This window comes from Lactuca serriola, chromosome 6, assembly GCF_051521515.1.
Source record: "Lactuca serriola cultivar US96UC23 chromosome 6, Lser_US96UC23_V15, whole genome shotgun sequence".
In the NCBI taxonomy this organism is placed as follows: domain Eukaryota; kingdom Viridiplantae; phylum Streptophyta; class Magnoliopsida; order Asterales; family Asteraceae; genus Lactuca; species Lactuca serriola.
Window position 1 is genome coordinate 122,550,640 of NC_136413.1, and position 20,839 is coordinate 122,571,478.

Sequence of the window (20,839 nt, forward strand, 5' to 3'; positions counted from 1 at the left end):
GGAACCTCAATCTCTGCCAACTCCTCAAGAAAACCCTGCTTTAATAGATCGAGATGATTCATCAGGATGTTCTCAAGTCCAGGGGGGAACTGCCTTCCCCAACCACAGATTCCTATGATATCCAAGACATTCCTTCCACCGCAGCTGCTAATCATCTAATGCCACGTCTTCATGTATGGACAAAAGACCATCCACCAGGTCAAATTATCGACAATCCATCAGTAGGTATCCAGACTCGGTCTTCCAAAGATTTATCTGACCATTGTCATTATGCAGCATTTATGTCTTCAGTTGAACCTCGAACTATCGAAGAAGCTCTGCTTGAACCAGACTGGATAGTTGCAATGCAAGAAGAATTAGAAGAATTTGAAAGAAACAAAGTACGACAACTTGTTCCTCTTCCACAAGGTCATACTATTGTCGGTACACGATGGGTTTTCAAGAACAAGCTAGACGAATCTGGCTCAGTCATCCGATACAAGGCAAGACTGGTTGCAAAGGGCTATAGTCAACTAGAAGGCATTGACTATGATGAAACGTATGCTTTGGTAGCACGAATGGAAGCCATCCGGATATTTCTAGCATATGCAGCCCACAAAAATGTCAAGGTACACCAAATGGACGTTAAGAGTGCCTTCCTCAATGGTGAACTAAAAGAAGAAGTTTACCTTCAGCAACCTCCAGGATTTGAAAATAATGAATTTCCAGACTACTGCTATAAGCTCGAAAAAGCAGTCTATGGCCTGAAACAAGCTCCAAGAGCTTGGTATGAGACACTCTCTGAATTTCTGGTCTCATCCGGCTACAAAAAAGGAGTGATTGATCCCACATTATTCAGAAAAGAAAATGGTGACCACCTTATGATGGTACAAATATATGTGAATGATATCATTTTTGGGTCTACTGATCAAGATATGGTAGATGAATTTGTAAAGCTCATGACCAACAAATTCAAAATGAGCATGAATAGAGAAATCAACTTCTTTCTAGGTCTTCAAGTCAAAAAAATTTAGCAAGGAATTTTCATTCATCAAGAAAAATACACCATAGAACTTCTGAAGAAATACTCAATGGATATCTGCTCTGCTGCTAAAGTCCCTATGGCCTTCGGATATAAGATCTCTGATGATCCCTCTGGTGAACCTGTGGATCACAAGACTTATTGAGGCATCATTGGTTCGCTAATGTACCTCACCACAAGCAGACCTGACATTGTCTTTGCGACTAGTGTATATGCAAGATACCAGGCTGATCCAAAAGTGTCTCACATGACCGCAACCAAACAAATTCTCCGGTATCTTAAAGGAAGCAAATCTATGGGTTTATGGTATCCTGCAGGCAAGGACTTCAGTCTCCAAGCCTTCACCGATGCGGATCATGCAGGTTGTAATCTCGATAGAAAAAGTACTTCAGGTGGATGTCAATTTCTAGGCGGAAGACTTGTAAGCTGGTCTTCAAGAAAACAAACGTGTGTATCTCTATCTACCACAGAAGCAGAATATGTGGCCGCAACCAGCTGCTGTTCCCAAGTTCTTTGGATGAAGACACAATTACTAGACTACGGGTATAGAATGTTGCGGATATCAATTTACTGTGACTAAGAAAGTGCTATAGCTATTTCTCATAATCCTATTCTGCACTCCAAGACGAAACACACTGAGTTTGATACCATTTCATCAAAGATCATATTCTGAAAGGTAACATTGAACTCATCTTTGTTCCTACTCATGAAGAGATTACTGATGTTTTTACAAAAGCTCTTGACTCTTCAAAACTCAGCTCATCTTTGTTCCTACTCATGAAGAGATTGCTGATGTTTTTACAAAAGCTCTTGACTCTTCAAAGCTCAATACATTCTTACAAATGTTGTGAATGATGAATCCAGACCCGCAGTTCTTTTTGAAGTGTTAGCTACCGTAGACCGGCTTTGGTCCCCATTATGGTTCTAACTGAGAATTACATATGATAGATGGTTTTGATACCGCAATCTAGGTACCGCAACCATATGTCATATGTATCTCTCATGGGTCTTAATGTTCATTTATTTCTAAATTTTGTATAAATTTTTGTCTCACAGATTCTCCGAAATCTTTCTTTCTCATCCGCAATGGAGTTTCTCAACGGCTTTGATGAATTCAACTGCAACCATCTCAAATAAATTCCAACCGATTTATTAACTCTTGAATCCTTGTGTGCTATTTAAGGATCCTTCATTAAATAAAATACAAACATTCCCTTTAGAAACTGTCACTTTATCTTTCTTAATAAACCCCGTATCAGACCTATTTTATGGATGATGCCATAAAGAATGATACCCAAATCAATCCTTTTTCAACTTGTTCTTTCCTCTCCCAAACACGTCTAATCAGTTCCAACATTCTCTCTCATTAGCCCACGATTACCTGACGCATTACCATGCGTCCACTCCACCATTAAATGCAAAACCTCCTTTTAAGATCTCTCAAATCTGTTCAAAACCCGTTTCATATTCTTGTGGTTGAGATTCAATCCCAGAATCGTTGATTCCCCCCAAAACCCCATTCAACTTCTTACCCCCTCTTATCCTTTACCTAGGGTTAAAATTCTTTTACCCCCTTTATAAACCCTTCTTCTTCTCTACAATCGGTTACGCTTTCTGATAATTGATTACTCTCTCAACTCTCTAAGAACTCCCAAAAGCTCTCAAGAACTTCCATCTCATAACTCTCAATGGTGAAATCTGGTGCATCTAAGAAACAATCCAAGGCTTCAAGTTCGATGAATCAAACCAGTTCCACATCACCAACAATTGCTTCAAGCAACTTCAGGGCTGTGTTTGATGATCATCCTTCTTACAATGCTCCAACAAAACTGATGATCAAGCATCTCAAGAACCACATCCTTTTTGGCCCGTTCGATGCATTCACCGATGTTGTTCCTGTTTCTACGCTTTTCAAATGTGCTCTGTCTGCATACAGACCAATGGAAAATCCTCAAGAAGTGCATCTGAACCTCGTCAACGATTCCTTGGTCATATTGACCAAAGAAAAATTCTTAACCTCCATTAACCTGTTAATCCATCCCTCCATCAAAATCTTCACTCCATCCTTATCCGATATCACTACCGCACTGTACCAAATGGGTTACCAGAAACCAATCCGAGGGGTTGGTGAGTTTAAGAAAAATCAGTTGGCTGCGGTTTGGCAGTTTGTATGCCACTTCGTCATCCGATGTCTATCTGGCAGAACCGGAGGCATCGACAACATGGGAATCAAGCTCCTTGAACTTGTATGGAGCATATTCACCGGCCGTGATGTCTACTATGGTCAAATTCTTTGGGATGATTTCCTCCAGTACATTCCCAAAGGACAACCAAAGGAGAACCCAACTGAGCTCGCTTTTTCTTGCTTTTGATCTCTGTGTATTTCTGATCTGCATGCAGATGCTGGTCTCGACATGGGAAGTGACATCAATTTCTTTGTCACTAAGGATCTCAAAAGTTATACTCCTTCCTCTGATCAAACTACTTTTGGGCCTATCCGTAGGCTCCCCACACATATTCTTTCACTGCTTGGTCTTGAGACTGCTGATGTCTCAGATCATATTGAGGCCACGGAGGGTATTATCCAATACCCTTCTAGCCCACCTCTTCCTTCTTCAACTATTCTTCCTGAGGGTACTGCAACCCCCTCTGCCACTACACTCTCTAACCTTTCTCAACGGAGAAAAACAGTAGCTTCTAAAAAGAAAGCTACAACACCCAAAAAGAAAGTTCCAAAACAAACCGCACCCTCGAAGAAACGCAAAACCAAAACCAACACTGTATCGAGCAGTGACTCAGAGGAAGATAGAGAACCCATTTCTATCTTCAAAAAAAGAAAGACAACCGAAACCACTATCCATATGCGTGACCGGACTGATACTGAAGCCTCTCCACAGGCTCTGGTAGTCCTTGGGATGGCCGCACATCCATTCAGTACCACCATCGAATACCACTAAAACTCATCTTGTGAGAATTTTTCATCCTCATCTTCTTCTAAATGTGGAGACAGCCCCCCGGTTGAATCTCAAGTAGATAAAACTGGTAATCACCCTAAGGTCTCCAGGGCTTCCCGTCTGCACATCTTTTCTTCTGAGGAGTTTGACTCCATCCTCTTGCAAGTCTCCCAAACACTACAAACACCACTCCATCCGCAGGGTATCTCTTTCCCCATGCCAGAACTGGGCCGAGGCCAAACTTGACCACGGGTCAAGGAGACCAAGGAAGCCCAGGAAATCCTACTCTGCTTACATCTGTATCAGGTGGTTTAGGCACGGTGAGAACTAATGTGCAAGGATCCATGAACCCAAGGGACACCTTGGTGCGACAACAAGGAATTGACGATGATGATTCAAATGATTCTTGGAGTCGGTATCAACCAACCACTGATGCTAAAATCAAGAAGTATGCTGCTTTTAAAAGGGCGTTCCAAGCCCGCAAGGAGCAGCAGGTCAAACAACAAAAGTAGAAGGAGCAGGAAATTATGTCCGTAGCCAGATACTGGGCAAATGCCGTCAGCAACGCCCACACTGCTGCAACAATTCTTAAGGTTCAGACTTGGATGGACCAAATGGCTGAAACTGTGTCGAAAGCCCAAGCCTCAACCGCAGCCGCAGGTACATCAAATGTTCCTCCTTCCTCACCTCCTATTCCACCTACCGCAGTCAAACCATCTAAAGACGAAGAGCCAACTATTGAACTAAGCTCGGCCCCAACATTTGGCTTTGACGATGAAGAAATCCAAGAGGTCAACAAACCGAATCCATCAGATGATGACCTCATGATGTTCGTGGAAGAAGAAGACTCCAGCGGTTCTCAGCACTCCACTTCTAAGCCTAAAGAAAAGAAGAAGAAAAAGAAGAAAGATGCAGTCACTCGTAAAGAATTCCTCAACCTTCAAGCCAAAGTTGATCAAATTTTGGCAGCGGTTAAGCCTACCCAACCTCCATCAGAAGATCTCCCAGGACCACAATCCCTAATTGAACGCATCGAACGACTAGAAACATGAGAGCGTATGGCCGCTAAGCGCATCTCTCTCAAAGTCGAAATGGGGATTCAATCACTCGACACCAACCGCAGGGCCGACCATCAGGATTTCATGGCCGCAGCGGAATGCCTCATCACTGAGGTTACCACAATCAAACAGGGCTTACAAACAGCCATTGTGGATCAAGTTTTCCAGTCCCAAAAGGAAATAGAGGAAACTCATACTCCCTATGAGTCCACGATTTCTGTCCTTCATGCAACAATCGCCCGCATGCAGAAATCCCTCACAACAAACATTCATGGTCCAGAGATACTGCAGCTCACAAAGGATATTCACAAGCTGCTCTTCAACTCTATCGTTCCAGACAACTCCCAACTGGCCGAATCAATGAAAGCACACTTTGCTGAGGTTTGTGCCAAAGTTGATGGACTGAAACAATGGCTTGAGGAAGCACTAGGGTTGCATTCCTCAAGAGGGGGAAGTGATAGAGAAGACGATCACGGTGAGCGCTCAAATACATCCATCCGACAGAGCCCTCCAATCACCACAAATAAAATTCCCACTACACAGCCTTCCCCTCCACCATCTCAAAATATTCCATCTCCCCACTCATCACCCAAAAACAACATAAACCGTCCTCTGACGCCTCCCCACCTAAAGAATCTTGAGGAACATATGTCCTCAGAAAGCTCTACAGATTCTCCTGCTATTGCCCAGAGGAAACCTGACTGGAAAGTAGCCAAGCTAGCCGAACTCATATGGAGAGAATGCGGTTTTGACACTATGATTGATGAATCGCTGATCAACTCATGGGTCAATCCTCTCCGCAGGCTACTTGATGAAGACTATACTCCCCACCTCACATATGCTGAACCACCATCTGATGGTTATTGGGATATTCCAATTTCTCCCAATGCCAAGTACTTTGCTGTCTTTTACTCTTTCGACCGCAGTCTTCCTGATGACAAGCGTCTGCCAATGGAATTCAAAAGACTGACTCGATTCTATTGGAAGCATGGCTCTTAAGTGGAAAACATTTGGTCTAACGATAGACCATCCGCACTGAAGAACTACAAGATGCGGAAGTTTATGAAAGCAGACTCTTCTCAATTCACTTTGACCAGAAGAGAGCATGATTACATCCGCACCCAGGCAGACTTCCCCTGCATGAACCCTGAAGAATTATTTCTCATTGCCAGAGTTTTTCAGAACAAGGCAGAGAAACATCCTAAGATGCAGATAGCTCTCAACAAAGCCAAATCCTTCCTCAAGGAAACTGTCTGTGACTTTGCGAAGATTGATGCGAACATCCACCCCTCCATCCTCAAAAAATTTGACCTTCCACCACTTGAACCAGTGTCAATGCTTACAGAAGGTTTTGAAGAAAGATCTCTAGGCACAACCAACTTCCCAGATCTTGGCATCATATTCAAACGGAAAACGGACAATGTCAAATATTTCATTCCGATGAATGCCATGCATCGCCTACCCAAGAAGCAACTTGACATATGCAAGAACGTAGTGGAAAGATCAAAAAACACTACTGCTGAAGTCAAGTTCGAGATCTCCAGAAGAATCTTGTGGTTGGAAAATTTTAGAAAATTTTGGTGGATTTTGATCAAGTTTCTCAAACTTGATAACTGAACCAAAGTTAAAAAGGTCACTTAGGGGGAAATTGTTGAAACATAAAAGTGACCCTTTTGAAGTTATCTACTGCAACGGTTCAGTACCTGCAGCCAAATTCAGCACCGGATTCAATCTCTACAACTGAGACCGCAACCATTCTCCATCAGCAACAATATCAGCATCCGGAGTGCTCAAGCATGTCTTGCACGACTGCTCGTAGAGTTGTTCTTTTCTAAACTCTATAAATAGAGACTCTTTCTTATGTATTATGTACTTGTGAAATATGTGAGTGTGAAAACTCTTAACTTCTTAATACATAAGATTTCTCATCTTTCTTATCTTCATCTGTTATCTTTCTTATCTTCATTACACTCAAACTGCAACTGGAACATAACCTCTCTTTGGAGCAAGTCTTCTAGACTTAATCACTAAACTTGATCTCGCTTACTAACTTGGAGTGATTGCATTCCTCGTTATGAATCAGTTTAAGTGTATTCTTGATAGTTACTTGATTCTATGAAAAACTAATTATTTGTAAAATTTGAGTCACTTTACTACAAGAGTTGAATTAGGTCAATTTATTAAAAGATATAATGATATGATTATTTTATTTGTTTTAAAAGTTTGATTTAAGTGGTTTTAAGGAGTTACAAATTTTGTCATAAAATTTTGGAACTCAAAAGTTTTTTTTAAAGTTATGATCTTAAGAGTTTTGAAACTTCCATAAGTTATGGATGTGAAATGTCTCATTTTATAACTCTTTAGGTTATAAAGTCCAATAGTCTTCAAAGGATAATTGTCAAAGTTTCAAGATTTTTATTAGTTTATAAGATTATCTAATTTCTTGAAAATTGTTGATGTGAATTATCTTTACTTATGAGTTTAATCTAGATCATAGAAAAATTATTTGATTATTGTGTTAATTGGAATATTTGATCTTAATGGTTCTTATGAACTCCATAACTTGTCCTCAAGTTATGGAAAGTGAAGAGTTTTTCTTTTTAAAGTGTCATTAAGTCTCATAGGTTATGAAAATAAAAGAGTCTCTATTTTTAATGTCATCATTAAATGATTTAATGTCTTCCATAACTTGTCCTCAATTTATGGAACTTGAATTTTTTTTTCATTAAACCTTAATTAAACTCATAAGTTATGAAAAAACCAAGAGTTTTGAAAGGTTTCAAAACTTTTCCTCAAGTTTTGGAATTTGTAAAGTAACCCCCCATGTATACTTTAATTCCAAACTAGACCTTAGAATTTTAAAAGTTAAAATTCAACCCTTATACTTTATAATATTGTAAGTTAATAATATTTATATATATGTATAAGAGTAAAGTCAGTCTTACTGTTAGTAGGCCTCATTCACGAAGCCAGTCTATAAAAGCGGGGGGGGGGGGGGGGGGGGTATAAGCTTACTGCCTATAAAACGGCAGTTTAATGGGTGTCCACTCTCACCCACCGCTTCCTTGACTGGTGGAGGGTCGTTAGCCGAACGGGTAGGACAAGGACTATAATTCTCCCTTCATTAAAAGTATTAATGATAAATACTAAGTAACTAAACCTTTTATAAACACCCAATCTTAGCTACTTAGGAAAATGTAAATCAGGTGCTAGTCCATGATATTACACTTTGCACTTTGTTTAAGTCGGTTAGTGGAGCGTGTGTGGTTAACCAGCACACTAACTCATATTTAACAAGGTAGGAAAAGGGTAACTTAGTGTTTATCATAGTATCGATGGAGCGTGTTTGGTTAACCGACACATCGATTGAGGGGTAAACACTTAAGGGTGCCAAGTAATTTGCATGGTTACTTCACACCTTGTTTTGTGATCCTCGGCATCCGAGTCACAAAACCTGAAGGGCACACTCGAGATTGAAACATGCCATTGAAAAGTTCAATGAATCTCAAAAGATCTAGGAGTTTCAAATCCAATTAAAACCTAATAAATTATTTCGTTTTTCATGGTGGAAATTGGTGAATCGTCATTCACCTACCTTCAAATATTCTATAGCTTGGATTACGACATCCCTCTTCCAAGTTATAAAACAGTTTGTTGGGTCCTAGCCTTAATATTTCATATTGGTTGTTATATTAAGCACTTTAAATTAACTATCTTGAATATCTCCCAAAAGATGTCTAGTTCAGACATCTATGATCTTCCCAAAAATCTTGGAACTTCACTTCCTCCACCTCCTCCAATTATTCTCCCTAACCCACAAGTTCAAGGTCACTCAAGCCCTATTGGCAAGGAAAGGTCTAAGTGTGATCACATCTTGCAGATGAAGTCACATACTGACAAGCCGGGAGAGTTGGGTGTCAAAGTCTTAAGAAAGTTAGTGGTTCAATCACTTTCTAAGTCACATAGTGAGTTCCTTGGGACTCCTATGAAACAGACTATGGCAAGACCCTTAATGATCTTATCTATTTGCTTGGTGCTGCTAAATCAAAAACGATTTAGTGTACTAGTAAAGCAAATTTGATTAGGAGATCAACTTCCTAAAACTTTATGGACAGGGACAATAGTGACACAGGAAATCCAGAAAAGCATTCTCTTCCCAATAGAAAGGGATCGGCCATAGTCAACTCAGTTGACCAAATGGTAAAGAGAAAGGCTAAGTCTGAGATAGTCCCATGTGCTATTACCTAAGGGTCCTTATGGTCCTATTGCCAAAAGGAAACGACATTGGTTGCGAAGCTATCAATTTTACCTGAAAGATCATAAGGCTAGTAAAGTCAATAAGTTTGACTCTATTTTAGGTAAGGTCCACTATCTAAATCGGTTAAGTTTCTATTCTGAGATTCTTATTACAAGATGTGACTGGGTCACATGTTGATATTTAAGAATCAAAGGAAAAGTGAAGGAAACTTAAAGAAAAAGTATATTGAATCTGATCGCGAAGATGGATTTCTATCGCTTGATTGAAGATTGGATTCTTGAGCTACTCTTAGGAGTTATGATAGATTGCTAGGAAACAAGTAATAACATAGTTTTCATTTCAAGTTACATTGTAAGGAAAAAGTTTTTTCCGCATTTTAAAATAAATAAAAGTTTGTTTTACTTTATTTTTATCTCCTTACAATGGCATTCATGAAAACTTGATGTTTGTATGTTTATAGCAATATTGAAAATATGAATTTCATTCGTTCATTTGTGGTAATGTCTAAATTTACCAAATAAGGAATGATTCTCATCACCCAAGTTTCAATTGGACCGAAACTTGGAATCATGCAAGTTGTATAGTATGATGAATGAGAACTTTCGAGCATTGGAAAAATTAAGATTAACTACTTGTTCACATGGATGTGTGAGTTAAGAGAAGCACTAAGGGACCAAGTACACTTTCTTGTGCACTTATCAAAGTCCACCACAAAAGATGGATAAGACTATTCGTCATGATTTACTAAGGTTTAGTAAATATGATTATACTTACAAGCTTAATTATAATTCTGAAACATTGGAAAGTTTTCAATGTATGACAGAACGAATAAGAAGAATCAAATTAGGCAGAAGGATAAAAGTTTCTAAAATCTGAAAAGATGGGAGAGTACTTTAGTATCATGTTTTAAGGTCATCTTAATGATTTTGAGACCTTATCACAATTCATCCTCTAAGTACATTCTGATAGTTAAGAAGAGGAGTTATGAATTGTTGAAGTGGTTAAATCAAGAAGATGATTCATACTTCATTCCAAAACAATTCATAGAGTTATACTCTAAGATTGTAACTTGAGTGACATGTCTTTATGAAGGTTTAAAACACTTGTCAAATGTAAGAGTAAACATTTTCTACTCTTGTACATTTGAAATTGGTAAGTTGTGATGTTTTGGATAAAACAAAGACCAATAAAGGCTAATTGTGTTAAGTGTCTGTCTTGATTAGAATCCACACTATCTCTTGAATATTTGGCAAGAGAGTTGTATAGGTCAAGGAGACAGTGGGAGTCTAAAAGATCCTGAAAAAGGTTTCAAGAAGTAATCAAGAATAAAACTTGTATTTCATCGCTAGCACACAAGTAGAGATTTATAACCTATCGTGCTGACATTTCTGTGCCCATTCCAGTTAAGTTGGCTATACATTTGAGTTCTACATGTTCTCAATTGTTTGCATAACTACTTGGAAGCAATGGCAGGCCCTTGAGCTGCCAGATGGCAAGAAGTTAAGATTGCACAAGTTCATTCCATATGAGTTTGGATTTGTCATTATCCTTGTCTTGTGACTATGGTTTTGACAATTAACATGGATAAGAACACATTCACCATTAAATCTAAGTGTTATATGGTTTCTCTTCGATTCATGAAAATGATGGTAAGGAAACTCTTTCATTAAGTAGATTTTGAGTAGGTAGCAATTGTGGGAATGAAAAAAGGTCTAAACATTATGATTACGGCATCCCTCTTCATAATTGTTTAGACACACATGTGAGCTATCTAAGAGAGGTGTATGATATTGATAAATTCTTATCAAGGCAATCTAGTATCAGAAATCTAAACTTTGGTAAGAAAGTCAATAAAGTATTGACTTCTAGAAGTTTAGTTCATTTCTGGGTACATGTCAAAGCTAATGGGAGCATAAGTGTTATGCTAATAATCATCATGTTAGTGGGAGCATGATAATTATGATAAGTATTGCAAGTTAGCAATGTTAATTATAGAAAACAAAAGCTTCAGTTCATGTTGGAATGGCTCAACATAAAGAAATTCTATATATGGGTCCATTATTTGCGTTCTAAAATTCAATTATGATTACGGCATCCCTTTTCATACTCTGAATTATGAGAACTTGGCAAATAAAAATGGAAATGTTATAGCAAAAGACTGGTTTATTCTTTATGTGAGACATCATGAATCGTGTCCCATATACTTCGGATATAGGATCGATTACATGTGCTATATTCATCCTTTCTAAAATTTCCAAATGCTTGGGGCATTAAGAAGGGAAAAGGTCTAGAATTGGATATGACTAAAAGGATTAATCAATTGTCGAGGACAATCTAAGGTTTACCAAAGATTGGTTGCTCAAGGACAGTTGGAAGTATAGTGATAATTCTGGAAGGACCATATTGACATAATCTGCAAGGAGGCAACTCTTGTTCAGAAGTGATAGTCAAAATGGAAGATGGAAATATTTCAAAGTTAGAAATCATTCAATCTGTGAAAGATTAGGAAACTTAATGCAAGAAGGATGTTTCAAAGGAGCTGATCTCCATTGGAGTACTCTGTAATGATTGTTGTCAAGTCTTTCTAACTTTGTGCATAATCATTACAAGAGGATCAATGCATATAAGTTTAGAATCTAACAGATTTCAGTAAATGGCATGAATTTGGAATTCATTCATTTGCAGTAAGGATTTGGGAGTGTGAAAGAGGATCATTGGAGTTATGTTCAATTGATCTAATTCACAAATTGAAGATCATAGACAAACATAGTATGTATACTTGGTGTATGGCATGACTAGTGTTTAGAAAACATAGTGTACATGCTTGGAGCATGGGACAACTATTGTTTTAAATTCAAGAATAAAGTTGATAGCCGAAACAGTATACAATGAATAATGTGTAATCATATGGTGATAAATAAAAGGTGTTTTATTTATGTTCATAGGTTTTGATACCATATTGGATTCAATTATTCTTGTGTTTCATTTTGCATGTTTTGACTTCCAGAATAAACTAGGTTATTCTTCCGGAATGACTAAGTTATTCAAACCATCCACAGCCGGTCATATGTTGGAAGTAGATATGAATTAAGACTGTCATGGGTTGGCTTGTAGAGGTCTAAGGTGTTGGACAAAGGGCTACAACACTCATGAGTGCTCATAAGTTCTGAGTATTGGATTCAACCCACGCTCATTGGAATCACTTCATGGATTTTATCACGAGTGATCATGAGACGATAATATCTTATATTCTTTAAACCCAGAGATATGAGTTGTTACTATGAGTTGGTTATACATTGATTGCACGAAAACGCATTGGTAACTCGATGTTATAAAACGTGCCTTTGTGTATGATTCAACAAGTAGTAGAACAAGCCATATGAGTCAAAGTTTATCCATTCCTTTTACCGTCGGGATAAAAGCGATATCTGTGGGCCCCTCGATGATTTGATGATGACAAATGGAAGTGCTCAGCCGGGCCAGGACTGATTTGATTTGTTCAATTAGTCAGTCGTCATAAATCGGAAATCGGGAAACAACAAATGGACAGAGAGAATGATTATAATCCATGTCTCAGTCCATATGATATTTAGATTGGAGGAATATATGATCCCTTATCTAATGGACGCGTCATTGATTTGTTCAGAGTTCGACAGTGGCTTTAAGAGCTACGATTGCTAGTCGGGTTATGAAGTCGTACTTGCAATAATAGTTTTAGACTTATCCAAGTGGGACACTGTTGGATTAGATGTTTAAGCCCATAACTATTATTGGTATGTACTTGACCCGAGAGTAGCATGGTCCATTTGGGTTGCATATCATCAGGACAATTTGTTAGGATGGAATTTTGAGAGAAGGTTATTTATGGTTTATTAATATACTATAAGTTATAATATATTAATATGAAATCATATGTTTTAATTAGTATCGATCAAGAATTAATTTGGAATTAATTTAGTGATCAAAAGAGACTAATTAAATCTATGGGGACTAGTTATGATAATTAGTTATATTTATATGTACTGGGCTTATGATCCATGTTGGACCAAGTTTATGTATGGATACATAAAGAGTTGGGCCACATGAACCATGGATCATAAAACCCATGGGTATGGATTATGGGTTATACCCATGACCCTTGGAATCCTACATATAAATAGGTTACTCCATAGCTAAAATCACCACTTCTTTTCTTAGAGAAATATGGAGGTGTTTTGGTGCATGGAATTCTCTCTCAAGGGCCTCCTTTGTCCTAGGTGTGTTGTGATTCCATTTGAGGCATTTCATACTATTGGTGCTAAGCTCTTAAGGCCAATTACATCAAGACTTCAAGCCACATAAAAGGTATGTTTCCCTAACTAGTATATTATATGGTTTATGTCAAATGCATGCTAGTTATAGGTTTAATGCCTTGAAAACCATTTGCATGTATAATTAGTGAAAACATAGATCCAAGGTATTTAGGGTTGTATGTGCACCATAGGATGTTGTATTATACCAAAACCCAACAAGGTTATCACCAGTTAAGGATTAGGGAGCAAGATTTCGAGAAGACTACCTTTAGAACCCGATATGGACACTATGAATTCCTCGGTATGTCATTTAGACTAACAAACGCTCTAGGAGCATTCATGCATGCATCGAGTTTGTAAACCTTTTCCTCAATAAATAACTAATAGTTTTATAGATTACATCTTGATTTACTCCAAGAACAATAAAGATCATGAAAAACATCTTCGAGAAGTATTGGAAGTCCTTAAGAGGGAGAAAATTTATACAAAGTTTTCGAAGTGTGACTTTTGGATACTGGAAATTCAGTTCTTGGGCCATGTAGTTAACCAGGAAGGCATTATGGTTGACCTAACAAAGATAGAAGCTATAATGAAATGGGAGACACCAAAGACTCCCACTGAAATTTATAGTTTTATGGGATTGGCAGGCTACTATCGAAGATTCATCCTAAATTGCTCTTCTATTGTAGCTCCATTAACATCCCTAACCAAAAAGGGAGTTGTCTATAGTTGGAGTGAGAAGCAAGAAAGAGCTTTTGGTTAATTGAAGAGAAGATTGTGTGAGGTACCAATCGTCACCCTATTAGAAGGAACTGAACATTTTCGAGTTTTCAGTGATGCTTCTAAGATTGGTTTGGGATATGTCCTTACCCAAAGGGTCAAAGTAGTATCATAAACCTTAAGACAGTTAAAGCCCCACGAGCAGAATTAACCGACTCATGATCTAGATCTTCTAGCATTGGTTTTAGAACTAAAGATATGGAGGCATTATTTTTACAGAACCAAATGCAAACTCTATACTCATCATATAAGCCTTCAATATCGTGGTCGATGCACTAAGTAGATGTTACCATGGACTTCATAACAAAGTTTCCAAAGACAAAGAGAGGTCTGATATTGTAAGACCCCAAAACTATAACAATGGTGAACCTACTGAAGGTGTAGTAGCAACACCGAAAGGGTTTTTGGTTGAACGTAGGAGCCGAAGGAAGTGATGAGAGAGCATTACCCCAATTTGTTCAAGGAATAGGACATAGAGGATAAAGCCTGATTCTAGTGGGGAGATTGTAACATCCAAATCTTCGAGGTACTTAATTTCAAAAAAAAAAATCCCCTTTTTGGAAGTGGTCACGACGTGAGCTATGCCTAGTCACGTCGTAAGTTGCCTTTGACGATGTTGACTCGCATATTTGACTCTTACGATGTAAGCCATTATTGGTCCCTATGTTAGCCCATTCTGATGACCAAGACCCTATTTTTTTGGGTATTTAATGGAATAAGAGGGCTAGAGTTGCCCATCCTCAACCTCCCTCACCCTCTTACCTCCAGAAAGCCTAATCTCAACCTTCCTTGACATCCTTAGCCATTTTGGTGCATTTTCTAACTTGAAGAAGGAGAGTAGAAAGGGAAAAGAAGTATTGTAGTGGTGGATTTTTCAAAGCATCACCATCATCATCATCATCTCTCCTTGTTGTTGGACCTTTTTAAGTGCTAAAGGTTCAAAATTTATTGAATATTATGGATTGATCTAGGTTTTTGTCCCTTTTCTTCTTGTTTAAGCAAGCTTGAGTGAATTAAATCATTAAAGTTAGAAACTATAAGGATTCTAAGGGTTCCTTGAGCATCATATTGTCTAGATCTGGAGGTTGGTGTACTGAGTTTTACATGAGATTTTGGTACCATATTCCTACTTTGGGTCTAGAATGGGTTGGGGACATGCATTGTGCATGAATGTCCATAAAGTAAACATTTTTATGGACCTTTAGGGTCCCATTAAGATTATAAAAGAGTTGGTTTTGATGGATTAATCGATTAAGGTATTAAAACCTTGGTTTTTGGCTTCAGAATAAAGTCACGACGTGAGAAATAAGGTTACACGACGTGAAAATAAAAAGCCTCTAGATTGCCGAGTTTTGGAACTGATGACGTGACATAGTGATGCTCACAGTGTGAGGTCAGTCTAGTAGAAAATCTATGACTGAGTTAACTGTGTTTGGAGTGAGTTGCTAGAATCAGACCTAGTGGTGTCTCACGATGTGACCAGGGGCTGCTCAGGATTGAGACTCAATATTAGGATTTTTGACCATTGACTTTGAATTTGTGGGATAACAAAGAGAGTATGCTAAGGACCCTTTGGGGTGGGTCCTAGCCATGAATGGGTAAAATGGTTATTTATCACAAAGAGAGTATGCTAAGGACCCTTAATAATGGAATATCAGCTTTGTTGCTAATTAGGGATGTTTGGGTATGTTTAGTGTGAGGAGCTTTTGTAGCAACAAATTGAGGGTGAGCTTTATCTGAATATTGTTTGAGGTGAGTCTTCTGAATGTGCTCGTGGGTTGATGCCACCAATGTCAGCCCACCAAATTATTTATGTAGAATGCTAATCCTTATGTGATGCTTAAATGTTTGTATTAATGGGTTGAAATAAACTCTAGGGTTCGGCCCATTATTTTATGATTGGGTTGAAATAAACCCTAGAGCTGGGCCTGAAGGCTGAACCGATGAGTTTAGTGATGGGTTGGAAGAAACCTTAGGGGTGGGACCTAGGGCTAGGTCCATGATTGTGTATTGGTTTTGAATATACCCTAGGGCTAGGCCTAGTTGTATGATTGATATGGGGTACTTTGAGGAACTAACTAAGCTTTGAGCTTACAGTTTCTATTTATGGTTTTAGGTACTTCCAGTTCAAACGGAAAGGGCCAAAGATGATGGCACACCATATCCCTCATGTTTGTGCACTTTTGATTAGATGTATGAAATTAATGATTTTAAGATTGAAAAAATTTACCCCCATTTTGGGACGTTACAGAAATACATGATGAACTTGTTGCAAGCACTACACTTATATTTAAACACTATGAAGGAAGCAGATCTAATAGAGCTAGAAGAGTTTACCCCAAAGGAAATAGCTTAGCGAGAAAACACAACACAAAGAAAAGGAACTCAGGTAATTGTTTTAACTATGGAAGCCCTGACCATTTTTCGAGGGAGTATAAAGAAAAGAGAGAATATCAAAGTCCTAAAAACTATAAAGTTCTATATAAGAAGCTAGTATCCTACATGAAGAAGCAAAACATCTCTTTACCAAAAGTTTTTATTGCAATGCAGGCGCAATCTAAGGAATGGGTTGAAGACATGAGACCTCTAAAGATGAAGGACCAAATGGTAAAGGACTTATGGCTCTTATCAATGATGCCCCAGATACTAGTTTGGGAGGAGTGTCATTGATACTCTTGAAACTGTGAAAGAGTCAAAGATGAAAAGCTGGAACGTCTCTTCTACTTGTCGGTGTCAGGAGCGTATTTGGTACCTAAACAGTGGTTGTTCTAGACTGGTATCAAGTTTATATCTACCTATTTTATGGAGAAAAGTGTGGGTATAGTTAGGTGCAAATCAATCGAGCTAAAAGATGTGTTTTATGTTAGGGGCCTTCAGAACAATCTCATTTAAATCAGTCATTTGTGTGATGGTGGCTACAAAGTTCGCTCTGACTGTGATGAACGGAAGGTGATGGACTCAAAGAACTCAATTGTGTTCACTGGATTCAGTAACAATAACATTTACAATCTTTGATTCTACTTGTTTTTTACAATACTACTTTATAATTTCTTTACATTACTTTTTGCTATTTTAAATTTTTTAACACAAGTTGTTGCTTTTTGTTTTATTATAAAACTTTTTATGCTTCAAAAAATTCTTTCTAGATTTCATTTTACCAAAGGAGTATATATTTTACATTTCACTAAAACTATTCATTATGTGTTATCTTCTCTTTCACTCTCTAAGTCTTAGGATCTTCTGCCTCCTTCTTGACGTTGATCATCATTAATTTATCCATTAAGAAAGGATTAACATGTCATTCCTTCAATGTTGTAACGTCCCAAAAATTACAGTAAATTTAAACTTTTGAAAACATTTATATTTATAATAAAACCATTAAATCCATTAATTAACCAAAACCATTAAGTTTCAAGTATTCAAATAACATTTCAAAATCAAAACATACATTCAACAATATTAATCCATTTATAATTAAAAAAAGCAAAGAAAAACTAATATTATTAAAATCCCATATCAAGAGTCTATGACAAGGACCCAATCTTCTTCTGTGCCAGTTTACAGTCAAGATAAACCCTCATCCATACCTGATGTACATGTAATAATTATTTTATAAAGGAAAGGGTAAGCACGAAGCTTAGTGAATTTGAAAACAACATAACAATAGAAGTATTACACCCTATTCCTACATTCCATGCCATTATCAAATATGCATACATTCATATAATATATAAACATCAATATCATACATCCCGTGTCTATTTGGGAACACATCCCAAACAACATGCAAATAAGGACTTGATATTCAGTCGTCGAGTCTACAGACTTGGCGTTTCTGCCTTCAGTCCCCCTGAATTAGCACGACGGCCTTCAATTAGTCTGACTTGGCACAAGTCCTTTACATCAAACATAACTAATGCTACAATTATTATTTAACTAGAAATCATATAGTTCCTAGTCCGACTTAACCTAACAGTATGCATGTAATACCCTAAAGATATGAAGTGAGGAACTCACCTCCAATGGTCAAACACCCTTCAAGTAGCCCCAGACACTCTTTACACCAGTTAAACCTTCAACCATCCTAATAAAGGAAAAATATAGTTAGGTTATGGTAATTTGATACCCCAAAAAGTAACCTTTTTGAATGGCCTTAGGTCCGAGTGGAGAGCGGTTGTGTCCACTGTTAAAGCTCATGAGCAATTTAAATCCTATTCGTTGGCAAAGCTGGTGGGGATTTTGAAATCCCAAGAAAAGATTGTTCTACAAGAGAAAAATGTTGTCTCCAGTTTAGGGTCTTCGGCACTCTTGTCCAAAAGCAAAAGTGTGGTAGAAGATGAAGATCTCAATTTAGAAGACTATGATCTTACTTCTGAAGACTATGCAATGATGGTATTGAATCCAAAGAGGTTCATTAAGAAAAGGTTCCCTACCAATAAGAACCGAAATTGGCGGGGAAGCTACAGTTCTGAAAAGATCAGGGAGGAACCGAAGACAGACGAACCAAAGAAAGAGGCGAAAGTTGAAGGAGATTCAGGTGTGAATTGCTACTACTATGGAGGAAAGAACCACTATGCCAAAGACTGCGTTCTAAAGAAAATGGCAGAGAAGGATGAGGAAAAAGATGAAGAGGCCTTGTTGATGAAAAAGCTGGAAGAGATCAAGAGAAAGAAAGCTACTGCTAACCCTTCAATGAATGCTTTAATTGTGCAGGGTTCGGCAGCGGATGATGAGTTCGGTGGCGTGCAGGTCTGGACAACCGAATCAGAGGATGATGAGGTCAAGAAGCCATCTCATGGAAAGGCATACGTTGCAAGAGGTGAAGAAAGCGGCAGGAAGTGCTTGATGGTGACAGATGTATCTCAAATGAGGGGATACAATACGGATGGTGGGAATGAGGACACCAAGGAGCGAGAGGACCTATGCTTCACAGCAAAACCTCTCAGCGTGCAGTTCAATGAGCTTGATGAATTAATCAAGAATGTACAATCCGTTTTTGTTTCATTTAATGTCCCACAAAATTCGTATGAAAAAGAATTAAAAAGCTTAAATTCAAGAATCTCAAATCTAGATAGCAGTTTAACTCAAACACGGGTCACCAATTCTAACCTAACTGACCAAATAAGCAGGGTGTCTTCCAAGAGTGAGGAACGGAGGATGTGGATAGAGCTGAAGGAGTCGGAGCTGATTAAAACCAAAGATGAAAACATTTATTTGCAAAGAGACAATTTAAAACTTTTGAAACAAAGAAATGTCTTTTGTTTAATTGCTAAACGTCTTTATGCTAACATCACTCAACTTCACTTGAACTGTGAAATTGGGTAGAAAATTCATCGCATGATTTTACCCTTCTTTGAATTTAAGGAAGATGAAATCGACGCTGAAGCATATAATTGTGAAAGTGTAGTTTCGTCTAATGATGTAAATCCGACGTATATGTATGGTCTGGAGAAAATCGAATCTTTTATAAAGTCCAAGGACCATAAGGACATGTTGAAAAACCTTTTGGATGAAAACGATAAACTGAAACTAAAGACCGAAACCATACAAAAGTTTGACTCATTGAATGCCAACTTAAGCTCAGAAAATAAAATTGATGTTGAAAACGCATCTAAGCTCAATGAAGATGATGATTTGAGTGAAATTTATGTAGAGGATGAAGTCGATTGTTCTGAGTTTGTCAAGAGCGAACCCGAAAACCACAAAAATCTTATTTCTAAAAATTTTGTGGAGTTTGCTTGTTTGTCCCAAAATAAATCCCCGATTCTAGAAGAAAAGGCAGTTGTGTACCAAAAGGTGAGAACAACACCAAATCAGGTGTATAAGGTCATAGGAGTAACCGAACATCAGACAGCCGAACTCACCGCCATTGTAAATGAAGATAATGCAGATGGTTGTGATGAATTTTTCTGGTCTGCTCCTATAGATAATGCTGAAGAAATTGTTGGTCTGTCAGAGCGAACGTCCTGGAAAACCAAAGGCAGATATGTGCCAGAGCCACTAAACAAGCCTGACAACTTCGATGTGCCAAGTACCAGTGGTACAAAAGAAGTTCCTATAGAGGAAGTCACTCCTTCAAGCGAAACATCATCAGTTCAAAGTGAACCGGCTGACAGGAAGCAAAAGCAAAAAGCCAACATCCACAGACAGCCGAAGCAAGTGAAGGATCAAGAGAAGCAAAGGAATCTGAGATACAAAAAGAATCTCTCAGAGCGGAAACAGTTCTGGCGATCTCAAAACACCCATTTTTCTGATCATGACAGAAATTTAGAGAAAAGAGAAGACAGACCGCAAGAAAGGAATAACAACCGAAGGGAAAGGTTCGGTTCAGAGAAAACCAGCTACCGAAAGAATAGGTTCGGTTCCGAGAGCAAAAGCTACCAAGGTTCAATGTTCGGTCCCACTAATGACCAAAAACAAAAGTGCCACCTAGAACGTCAAGTCAAGAAAACTTCTCAGTCTAAATTCTCTCATTC